Genomic DNA, 12,044 nt, shown 5'->3' on the forward strand with positions numbered 1-12,044 from the left:
TTTGCCAATGTATAAACTGTTTTCGTTAGCTAATAAACCTTTAATTTGTTTACTATAGAATTGACTGTCAGCGTTGTCTTTGGTGTAAGATCTAGGGTACCAATTGATCTGGTAAGTGACTGTTCTCTTGGGACTGGAAGCAACCTAAATGTTGTGTGATTTTTGGTGTAAGTGACCTTTTATCTCAAAGTCCAGTTTGTCTGGGTAGCAAAACAGACTGGAGAGTCTAAGGGAACTGTCTGTGACTCCATGGTAAGACTATAGTGATCCAGAAGTTCACATCTGTTATTGGCTTAGTGAAATCTAATTATAGAACACATCACCTGCTTGGGGTGTTTGCCCTTCTTTCTGACAGTCTGCCCTGAGGTAGGCACTCATGGTCATGAGCCACTCCAAACAGCATGACAATTGGTGTAGTTGTAACCCACACCACCTGGGTGTGTTGTTCTGTCCCTTCTAGTGGCACCGAGACCACTTAGAGAGAGAGAGAGAGAGAGATTAATGAGTCTGCTCTATATCCTTAGCCTTTTAGCTCATGCACTAGAGGTTCATGCACTAAGCTCCAGAGGTCCCAGGTTCGATCCCGCCCACCGACAACAGGGGTCTGTCTGCTAAGCCAGTTATACTAAGTTTCACTAAGCCAGTTACAAGTGGGGGCTCCTCCGGGATTTCAATTGGGAAATCTCTGAAGCTCAGGACACACTTCCTCAGCTAGGGGAAGGACGTAACCCACACCTCCTGTTGTGGTGTTCTGTCCCATCTAGTAGCACCAAGACCACTTAGAGAGAGAGATTAATGAGTTTGCTCTACTACCTTAGCTAACAGCCAGTTGGCTTTTAGCTCATGCACTAAGCTCCAGAGGTCCCAGGTTCGATCCTGCCCACCGACGACCGGGGTCTGTCGGCGTTATATAGTCATGACACGATTCACGTGCAATGAGTCAATTGGGCTTAAAGATCAAAACTCAACGCTGTTAAAAGTTTATATTTGATATTGAGAGTTTTAAGGGTTAAAGCGTAATTACAATGAGTGAATCGCAGTCGTATGAGGGTCTTGACACAAAAGCCCTTGACAAATTATGTAAAAAATAGGGAAATATCCCATAAAAAAAGAAAGCTTCAGACCAGGAACTGAGGCTTTGCTCATAGACTTTGACCAAAGACAGGGTCTGAGCACCATATGCCACAGAGATCACAGCAGCAGAACTGGTCAGCTGAAGCTCCTCGAAGCCCAGAAAGAACGTGAACACCAGATACTGATGGTGGAACTCCAAATAAAGGGAAAAAAAGAAACTGCTGGAATTGAGAAGGAAGCTCACCAAAGACACAAGAAGTAGCTAGCATCTGAGAAAAAATTCACACACTGCAGCTCAAAGTCCTGGAGCAACAAAAGAAGCAGCCTCAGACTGTGAGTACATCCTCTTTCAACAGCCGGGAGTCGTAGAAAGCCTGTTCAATTTATCAAGAGGCTGACTGTGTTGAGGTGCTCCTGTCCACATTTGAGAGACTATGTGGGATCCATAAGATTCCAGAGGACAAATGGATGCCTATTCTCTTAACCAGTTTGACTGGGAAAGCCAGACAAGTTTTTAATGATACGGCAGAAGGTGATGCTAAGGTACACAAGAAATTTAAAGAAAATGTATAGAAAATGTTTAAGATTACCCGTGAGTCCTATCAATTGAATTATAGAAATTTTAAAATTAACAATGTTATTTATGTTGAATATGTGCATAAGATGTGTAATTATATGAAAAAAATGGGTAGTAGGGGCAGAGGCTGAAGGGAGCTATGAAATACTTTAATCTGGTGGCACAAGGGCAATTATTGTGGACTAGCACTGATGAGGTAAAAGCAGCTATCTGTGACAAAAAACCTTCAACAGTTTTGGAGGCAGCAGAAAGTATAAATGTTGACATATATTCTGATGTTGAGCTACTTTAGTACATTCTTAGGCTTGGCAGAATTTGATTTTTTTATATAATTTAAACAGAAAATATTATATGATTTAGACAGATATTTAGGTTTAAGCATTTTAAATATATTTTATTGATTTATATTTTCACTAATGCATGAAATTATGGGCTTTAACCATTTTTTCTATTTTTATCTATTTAGATTTTCTCAGTTACGGGAAATTATGGAAGGGTCAGACAATTATTTTATTATAGTAGACATTCAGATTCAAAAAGTTAAAGCTTTATAACCATTAAAACATATGTCAATATATACAAAGTAAATATCCTTAAATAAACAAATCATACCTGTTTTTACCATTCATTTATTAGTCCATTTGTAACAAGCCTGCTACAATTGTCTAAATCACTGGATTTTGAATTTAATAAATGTTGAGGCAAAGTAAGAAAAATGGTACCTATCTGTAAACTTTTATCATCATCTATGGTAATATATCTTTTCATCAGTTTGTGCATGTACACTTAAATTGACATTTACCAATAAAAATCCAATTCTTCCAAGGCTATTCATTTTGTAATAGGAATAATGAATGTGTGTTCGGTACATACTAGAACTGTTTTACAAGAAATCTGAGGCATAGTAAGCTTAAGTGACTTGCCCAAAAGTCGAAAGAATCAGTGAAAGAGCAAGTACTAAAACCCAGGAGTCCCATGCTCCATCTACTGTATACTTAGCCTTTCTACTGTGCTACTGATTTGACTAACAAGTGTGCAGTATAAATAAGGCACAAAGTCTGGCTACAATGGTAGAACAAAGACCAAATATTTTCTCTCCTATTGCAGTAATCTAGAAAACCACACAAACACCCTTTTTTCAGGATGTGGGGGTGAGTGGAGGAGAGAAACACTGACTTCTTTATAGATATAAAAACTATTGTTGTATGTTCATCTAGGACAAAGAAATGCAACACAGTTCAAAGATTAAATAGTTCAGCTATGAGTATAGGTTAAACAATTGTAGAACACAGACAAAGAAAGGAATAATACTAAAGCATACAACATAAAGTGTTACAAGTATCATTTTTTCCTCCAGTTCTTTTTTGTGAAGAGCAAAATCTCAGACTATGAAGTCAAAAGAATGAGGAAAGTCACAAAAAAAATGCAACTCTACCGCATCATCTTTTTCAGCCGGGAGGCAATAAATAGTAGCAATGACATGCCAAGCAAAATATATGAGATGAATACTATAGGGTCAGGCAAAAGGAACAGGATACTGTATCTTCTTTAGGAAACAATGTATCAACAATGAGACTTATCGGCTTTTATGCCATATTCTTGTTTCCATTACTCTCAAGTTCTTTTGTGTTTGACACTTTCTAAAATGGATAGAATTGGATGGAAAAAGTTTACACCCCAGGTTTTTAACACCAGTATTTAATAATGTAGTCAGACTAGTTCTACCATTTTAAAAAGAGAAAATGTGGAATCATCATCAATTTTCACTTTGTCTATGTACGGATAGGACACAGCATGAAACCTCAATTCTGATTGGCATCTTTTGGTCACTACTGTAATAATTACTTTATCTAATAAATAAGGACCACCTTCAATAAGAGGAACAGATTATTTTTTCAGAAATTTATACAATGTTTTGCTATTTTACCTTAACTGTTACATATAACATTAAGGTATATTTCTCAGTCTTTTATTCTTTTTAAGAACTTGGGAAAATGTCTCCTTTAAGTTATATTTTGAGATAAATATTGCATTCTTTAGCAAAATACTGATAAACACGATTTTGTAGAACAATGATAGCAGTACCAATAATGCATTAGTACTTTTGCACTAAAGAACAGAATTTCAAGGGAATACACAGAATAGTTATAGGTATATACACATGTGCTAATATCACCATTAATTTGATTTGTTTTTCTGCATATTCCCTGCTTGGAAGATTGTTATCAGCATTTTAACTTGTATTGCTGCTGTTCCAACATGTGAATTCACAGCCCAGTTCCCTAAAGTGACAAAAATCCACAACTATGAGACAGAGGGGGTTGAATATACTTTAAGTGCTATATAAGTGCTAAGTAACATGACAGTACCAAAAGAAACTTTGAGATACAATTGATGATCTTTAGCCTTCACCTATGGTAATCCTAATTAAAAATATCCCAAGGCTCTCACCACTGGAATACTGGCAAAGAACCACTTTTCTCACTTCTAGTTGATTTCCAATTTCAGTAATATAAAAAATATCCAAACATTAACTTCATAATGAACAGGATATTTCAATCCACTCTCAAAGAGTACTGAAAAGATTATTTTAAAATAATTTGTATCTTTTCACTAATTATTTTAAAGAATCATTCCTAACTTATGTACATATGTGAGAAAACAATCTTTTTATTTTATAATGCATTGAAAATAAATATGCAAACATATTACATACAAGTGTGTCAGTTTCATCTGTACAGCAAATATATTTATGCCCTAGTGCTCTACCACGTGGGCATACTTTGTATCCCCTGGTGAATGCAGTCATATCTACTGTGATGAGAAACTTCCTAATTTTAGAACAACCACCATTGATGGAGAGGAGCCCCCATTCAAAAAACATTATTAAATATATCTCAACACCATATATGCTTGGGGTAAAATCACCACTATCACATGGTGAAACGACATGGGCATTTGAAAAGTGTCTCTTTTGCACAACCCATGTTCTTAAAGGATTTGGAGAGTGGTGTCATATGATATGACCTTAAAGCAGAGCACCTGATCCACTGTAGTTGTGACACCCACAGCCAGTTTCATTTCTCAAGATGTCCAACTGATTTTGCATCAGAGATTTTTACATGTTCCTAAAACATAATTTTACTACGTTTGTTTAATGTAAGTTATTTTAGACACTTTAATAGAGAAATTAGGTCAAAGGTAACGCCAAAATGTCCTAAAATGAATGGGCTTATTCATTTTAGAATCATGTGCTTACATGCTGTCATGAACAGGGATGAGTTCCTGAATATGGGATAGAGAGATCCAAGCCATGAAGTTCACATCCAAATCCTACTTGTCACCAAGTTTGGTGGAGAAGGGGATGTTCAGTTTTTCAACTCTGAATTATGCCCCATCTTTAACACTGAATTACAATAATACATCCTTTTTTGAATAGTTCCAATTAAGTTGGTAATTAATAGTGCCAACTGACCAGGGGCACAGAGGGGGTGCATATGGGGTACAGGGATCTCCTGGGTCTGGCATGTACCTCCTAGTTTATCAAAGAGTGTCATGTGAGGTCTCAAATAAAAGCTGGTGTCACACTGGTCATCTATATCACCACAAAACACATGCATGGATTTTATATAAGGAGTTATGTATATATACTGAAAATTATGAAAAATATACTAAATGTTTATTTATCTGGTTGTGCACATGTAAATTAAGTATTGTATGGTTCACAATGGGTCTCCTCTCATCAGTTTGAACCAACTGATAATGAAGGATTTTGAAAACTTCAAAGAGAGAAAAGTAACAGGAAAAAGTAAACAGTGGGGAGGGATAGGGGAGGAGACCCTATCCTGAAGTCCATATTAAAGGTTGCTCTAGTATATTTGGGGGACACCCTCTCATCCTTCACCTAGGAAATAAATGGACAGCAAGTTTGCTTAGGGAAAGAGGGGTTTCAGACAGCCGTGGCTGAAAACACTGGAGAGAACTTTGGGTGAAATGAGCTTCTTTAGACAAGAGGGTAATTTGGTAGTTAAATTTAGTCTCTAGAAAGAAGATTTTTATTTTGTTTTATAGCTAAACTTTTTTTTCCAATATTCTTACTCACTATCACTTGACTGTTCTTTGATAATAAATTTATACTTGTTTTCACTATAAATGTATATAAGTGCTGCATTGGGCAAAGTGATTAGACTGAGTTGAATCTTAAAAACGGGTATATACTGTTCATTTGGGAACAGCAGGTCTGGTAATTCTGAGAGTGTTCAGTGGACAAGGGAATGGATATTACAGAGAACTCTCAGAGAGCTCAGGGGCTGGTCAGCTCCTATCACTACCTGTACAGAGAGAGAGCGAGGCCTGCAGAAGCCTGGAAGGCAGTGCTTGTGTTGCCTGTGGGTGGTGGTTTCACAGCAGGCACAGAAAAAACTTCCTAATGCAGAGGAAAGGTGATGGTGAGGTGCCTCTCAACCTGGGGTACCCCTAGGGAGAGTCAGAAACTCTTTTTCACATGAGTAGTCCCACTGATGGCAACAGAACTATTTGCATAAATTGGCTGCTCAATTCCCCCAACCCAGGATATAGGTCTCCGCATCCCATGTGAGAAATCCAGCAGAGCCTGAAGGGATGCACACATGATCATTGCAGGTGGCATCAGAAAGGTTCTATGAAGTTGCAACATGCTCAGTGCAGATGAAGTGTTAGAAGATTTTAAGTAGTAAGCCTCTAGGTCAGGGGTGGGCAAACTACAGCCCAGGGTCCGGATCTGACCCGCCAGCCGTTTTAAACCAGCGGGGTCTGGGGCTTGCCCCACTCCAGAGCTCCAGCTGGGCGCAGGGTCAGGGGCCACCCCACGCAACTCCCAGAAGCTGCGTCAAGGCCCCCCTCCGGCTCTTACGTGCTCCAGATTCAAGTAGCATAAGTTAAAAGTATAAGAAGAAAAAGTTAGTCCTTAGAAATCCTACAGAATTAAACATCAGATCCAGCTTGACTTGACTGACTTCAACTAGACTTCTCATTTGAGTCGGGCTAACAGGTCCAACTGGGCAGAAAAACCTCTGACTTTTCAGAAATGATATATTATTCCTTCACTTAATCCTGCTATGAGTACAGGGGACTGGACTAGATGACCTCTCGAGGTCCCTTCCAGTCCTATGATTCTATGACTCTATAACCCCCAAGAATCTTCTTTTCATAGCAAGTATTAAATATGTGCAGACTATTGCCTCACAGGAAGTTATCTAAAACTTTTCAGATTTGGCTCCCAATGTTTGGAGGACACCACTGGATCTGATATCAGGAGTCTGATCTAAAGCCTATTAAAATAAATGGCATCTTTTTATTGATGTCAATGGGTTTTCTACTTTCTCCTGTGTCTACTATGTATTACCTATTCTGCATTAAAACATTTTTGCCAGAATTCTCTTAGAGACCAATTCTATAATAGCCTTTTCAACTAATTAGAATACATTTCCACCCTTTCTGATATTATAGCATTGGCAACTTTGATTCATGCAAGATTTACTGCATATTTATACTTTGCATTGCTTTGGCAAGTTTATAGTTTATTTTGCCTTTTAAAGATATTATTCATTTTTGTGCTTTGATTTTTTTGTTACAAATATTTTTGCAACATTGCCTACATGTGCTTCTGTTGTTGCCTAAAACCCTTAAAAATATTACACCTTAGAAGCTCATTCTAATAGCAAACTTTTACTAAACATCTGGACTTAACTCAAAAATTCTGATTTTTTTTTAAAAAACGGATCTCAATTTTATGTAACGTTATTTAAACATGTTTTCTTCTTTCTTTCCTAAGGAATGAACTTCCACTGACTCACTAGTATTGCAATCCAGTTAACTAATGGATTTTCCCTAATAGAAAATTTAGATAAGCTTGGAGAAAAAAAAAAGTCCACAGTGTTTTCATCAAATCCTTATCTATCTTGAATTTCTAATGCAAATCAAATAATATGGTGAGTGCTCAGATTTTAGAAATTTTAATTTCTGGTTTGCCAACTCCAACTTAAAGGGTCACTTGCAATGTATTGGCAAAATTATCAGAGAGTACAAAATGTTGCTTTGATTCATTCAGATAGCAAGCACCTATTCATGTGAGTAACTGTTTTAAGGCAAGCAGTCCTATTGGCTTCAAGCAGGCTATTCACATCAGTGAAGTTACTCGTGTGTGTTAATTTTTTGCAGGATTGGGTCCTTAATCAATAACACTGAATAGGCAACACAGAGGCACACCAAGCACCATCTCAATATGATTTTTTTCATTATATTCTGATAAAATGAACCTCATTAATATCAGGTGACAGCATCACAAGTAATATATAAGTATCAAAGTTCAGTTACTATGAAAAGTTTCAGAGACATCAAAAATATTTGGATAAGCAGGAATTCAGAGTATTGGATAGCTATGTGATTCATATTGAGATATATAACCAAAATTTGGATGAGTTTCAGAGTAGAGGAGATTGGATAACTGGAAGATTACTATACTGGAGTTCAGCATTGAGAAAGTGAGGATTTGAGTAAAGAAATTATGTGAGCCAAAGGTAGCATATAGAGTACTTAAAGCTCCTTTAAAAATGAAATAACATTCAGTATACTTAATGATAGAGTGAAATAAGACAAAATAATTCTTTCATAAGAAAAAGATGGAAAAAAATATTAAGAAGCTATTTTTCTTTACAGCATTGTGCAGTTAGAGGATGAAACTGTATATCAAATCACAAGCCTCAGTGAACAATACTGTACCTCTTCATTCACAGAATGAGACACATGTACACAAGCCCTGCAAGCCATTAGTCATAAATATGAATCCTGTGAACAGTTATACACATAAGTAGCTACATTCATGAGAATAGTCCTGCTAAAGTTACTCACGAGTAGTACTGCAGGCTCTGATGCCAAGAACTTGATCTTGTGAACGCTACCATTTAAAATGCAAGCAGTCCCATTGAGTTAGGAAGGACCGCTTACATGACTAATGAGTTGCTAGATTCATCCCTCAGATATTACCATTCTTTAAAAGGCTCTGCAGCAGATAATTATGAATTTCCTCAGAATTTTTTTCTTGGAAATAGGTGATAGCTGCCTCAACTTTTATACTATATATAAAATTATGTTTTACTACTTTAGAAATTCCTAAACTATACTATTGCTAACTAATAGTTTGTATAGCTTTTATTTAAAAATATGTTAGCTCATAAACTAACATACATACTCCCCATATATCTAAATTGTATTACAAAATGAGTATTGTGCATAAAAATGTTATTTTATAACAACTAAATTCTGCATCAAAAAGAGATTACATTTGTTTAGGTACAATCCACAGTGTTATCAAAAAATGTAGCTATAATATTTTTATATGAATGTGAAGAAAATGTAAACAAAAAAGTACAGAGAAAACACACATTTCTTATTAGAAATGTCAATTAAAAATGAAAGATAAGATTCCTCCATATAAAAATCAATCAACTTTTCAAAGATGTTGTCATACTCATTAGAACCATACAGAGCAATAAACTAGCTGCAATATATTCTCATATCAAATCATTACCCCAATAAAAACAGCCATGTGTCCCTATAATTAATAACTAATATAATAATTGCTAATAATGTCGGCAGTATTCTGAAGTTGTGGAGACAGCCTGGAGTTTGGGGTTACAGCATTTACAGCTCTGCTGCGGACTTACTGTGTGACTTCAGGCAAGTCACCCATTCTCTTTGCCACAGTTTAGCTATGAATTTAAATAACCATAATACAAATCCTACCTCAGTAAAGTGTTGTGAAGCTGGGTTAATTAGTATTTGTAAACCACTTAGATCCCCCAAATTAAAAAAAAAATCTCTACAATAGCTAATTGTTACAATAGTCTACTTCGTCACACAAATGTGCATCCAACATATGGAGAAGTGCGGTTTAGTTGCTCTGGAGAGTCTCTTTTTTCATTTGTTTTATTCATCTGGCTCAAACAAATGCAATTTAAGGAATCAGACTGTAAACTATAAACCTTTTTGGAACTCTCCAAAAAAAGCAAGTTTTGTTTTACATCATTGACACACTGAAGCCCACTACAAAAAAGAATAATTTTGTTCACTTTTCCTTAAAATTAAAAACATCACAGATTTTAAAACAAACTATTTTGTGCCTTAATGAATAGAGAGTAACTTTTAATTAGTTTAGTGTGAACTGCTGTGCTGCAAACTAGAATGGAAGGGTGGGTATATTTCCATGACAGTATTTACTTTTGCTTCTTGAAGTGGTTAAACAAGAATGAAAACAGCAAGTTTCATTAACTATTTACTTCTGTCTTTTTATTCCGTGCATTAAATAATGCCAGTCTTCCTACACTGAAACCAACCCATTACTTTATAAAATGGTTTTACTCAAGCTCTGTTAAATCAGCTAGTCCAGTTAAAGTTGTGAGCATGCCCTTCTGTGCCAGACTCATGGATTAGCTTAAAGTAACAGCGTTCTAAAACGTAGCACAAGATGTGTCAGCCTTGTGTTTCTATTTACAATATGGAAACCCCCTGAATGGAATTTTACAATCCGCTGCAGGATGGCTATTGTAAACAGACCCAGCCTCAGCCGCTTGGTCTGGGCATTTTCACAGGGACAACTTTCCCTCTCTGCCTCCAGCCCCGGACTTCCAGAGTTCCTTGCTACCGAGCGAGCAGCCTGTCCTCAGCCAAGCCTCGTCTCTCCCTAGCTATGCTCCAAGCACAGCAGGTTGGGAACTACTGCGGCTGGGACACACACACGCACTTGGGACAATCACAATGACTATCTCCATCTCCGCCCCACCTCCAAAGGTCCAAGCCTAGTCTCCTAACGCTGCTACCCAGCGGGGCCGGGACCTTTGCACCAGTCCAGCCTCGCTCAGCGGATGGTTCCCACATTCGTCTGCCAACCTCCCCCCATCTCTGGCCAGCTGCACCAACCCCCTGCCCCCGCCCTAGAACGCGTAGGACCCCTTCGGAGCTCCCTGCAGCCCGCCAAGAACCTCCCCCGGCTGCGGAAACCCTCCAGCACGGACCCAACAAATCGCCCCGTCTCTCCCATTCCCCCAGCCCCGTGGAGCAGCTCAAGGTCACCTAATGACAAAGCCGGCAGCACCTGGAAGGGGGAGCCTGCTGCAAAAGCCGCTGGTCAGAAACACCTGCCGCAGGAGGGATCCCCTGCTTTGCACTGGGGGGTTAGGGGGGAGCTGGCGCTTGATACCCCCTGCCCCTGCCCGGCCCGCCAATGCTGCAGGATCGGAGCCGGAACGGAAAGTTCCTTTGCTTACCTGGGCTGGGGACTGAGGAGCGCGCGCCTCAGAAGTGAAGCTGCTGGCCGGCCGGCCGGGGCGGGCACGCGGATGCTGCTGCTGCTGCTGCAGCTGTTGCTAAGTCACACAGGCGGCTGAACAAGGGTCCGCTCAAAGCACCAGCATCCCCAGCAGCTCGCGGCGGCGCCCGGGGATTCCTCGGCTGCACGACGCCTCCTGCTGCTGCTGCACCATCCTGCTGCGCCCTGCTGCTGCGCTCTGGCATTCCACCGCCAGCCTCAGCCCAACTTTGGCTGGCCAGACGTGAAGGGGGAGCCCTGCAGGACAAACAGATCCTCCGCCCTCCGGAGAAGGTTCCAGCCCTGCCCCATGGCAGGCAAGGAAACGCCTGGCAGGCCTGGTGCCAGGGAGAAGGGTTGGCTGAAGAACCGGGACTCTAATTGCCACTCACTACCCACTGCTCCCATTGGCACAGAGCTTCCCCAAGGAGGTGAAGGGGGAGCTGCCGTGGGTGCTACTGGAGATGGGAAGTGGACAGCACGACTCCATTTCCCTTCCCAGAAGGGAGAGGATGTGTACCATAGGGAAGGGGGAGGGGGATCACCACCCCTCCATTCTGTCATCTCCACTGGGACAGGGGATAAGAGGGAGGCTGGGTATCCAGCCTCCAAGGGGAACAGTGTTAATCATTATTATCTAAGGGCTGTTAGGACTTGAATGCATCCAATCATTTTCTTGTTTAGGACAGAATTAGGGGGCAGAGCTGGAGGAATGGGGAGTGCTCCCTCCCAGATGGATTCCCCTTGTTTAACCTGGGCCCTGCTCTAACCCCTCTTTTCTGATGCTCCATTCAGTAGGTCACCTAGTCAGGTAGGCTCCTGATGCTAACATGTCAACCCCAAAGGCCAAGTCAGGGTATTTCTGAGACTGGGACGCTATTTGTTTTCACTTCACCGCCATATCAGCATTTTTACAGTAGCAGACAGAAAATAATCATATCAAACTTTGACCTTTGGAGCACTACTTCCATCCATGCAAGAGGGGATTTAATTGTGTAGTTATCACTACCATAAATGGAAGTTTTCCTGTCATTTCCATGCCTAATTAGG

The 12,044-nt window shown here is 39.6% G+C and overlaps 1 protein-coding gene across 2 annotated transcripts in view; it reads right to left on the bottom strand.

Moving 5' to 3' along the window:
• ATP2B2 (ATPase plasma membrane Ca2+ transporting 2) overlaps positions 1 to 11,230 on the bottom strand; it is a 754,329-nt gene extending 743,099 nt beyond the window's left edge. Inside the window, exon 1 of one of the 2 annotated variants that reach the window (XM_065551218.1) lies at positions 10,954 to 11,230. The gene's annotated coding sequence lies outside the window, so the exon portion shown is untranslated. The remainder of the gene's footprint in view (positions 1 to 10,953) is intronic. The other variant, XM_065551250.1, reaches the window with a different exon arrangement.
• Positions 11,231 to 12,044: the final 814 nt, after the last annotated feature.

The sequence above is a fragment of the Chrysemys picta genome, chromosome 7 (genome assembly GCF_011386835.1).
Source record: "Chrysemys picta bellii isolate R12L10 chromosome 7, ASM1138683v2, whole genome shotgun sequence".
Classification (NCBI taxonomy): domain Eukaryota; kingdom Metazoa; phylum Chordata; order Testudines; family Emydidae; genus Chrysemys; species Chrysemys picta.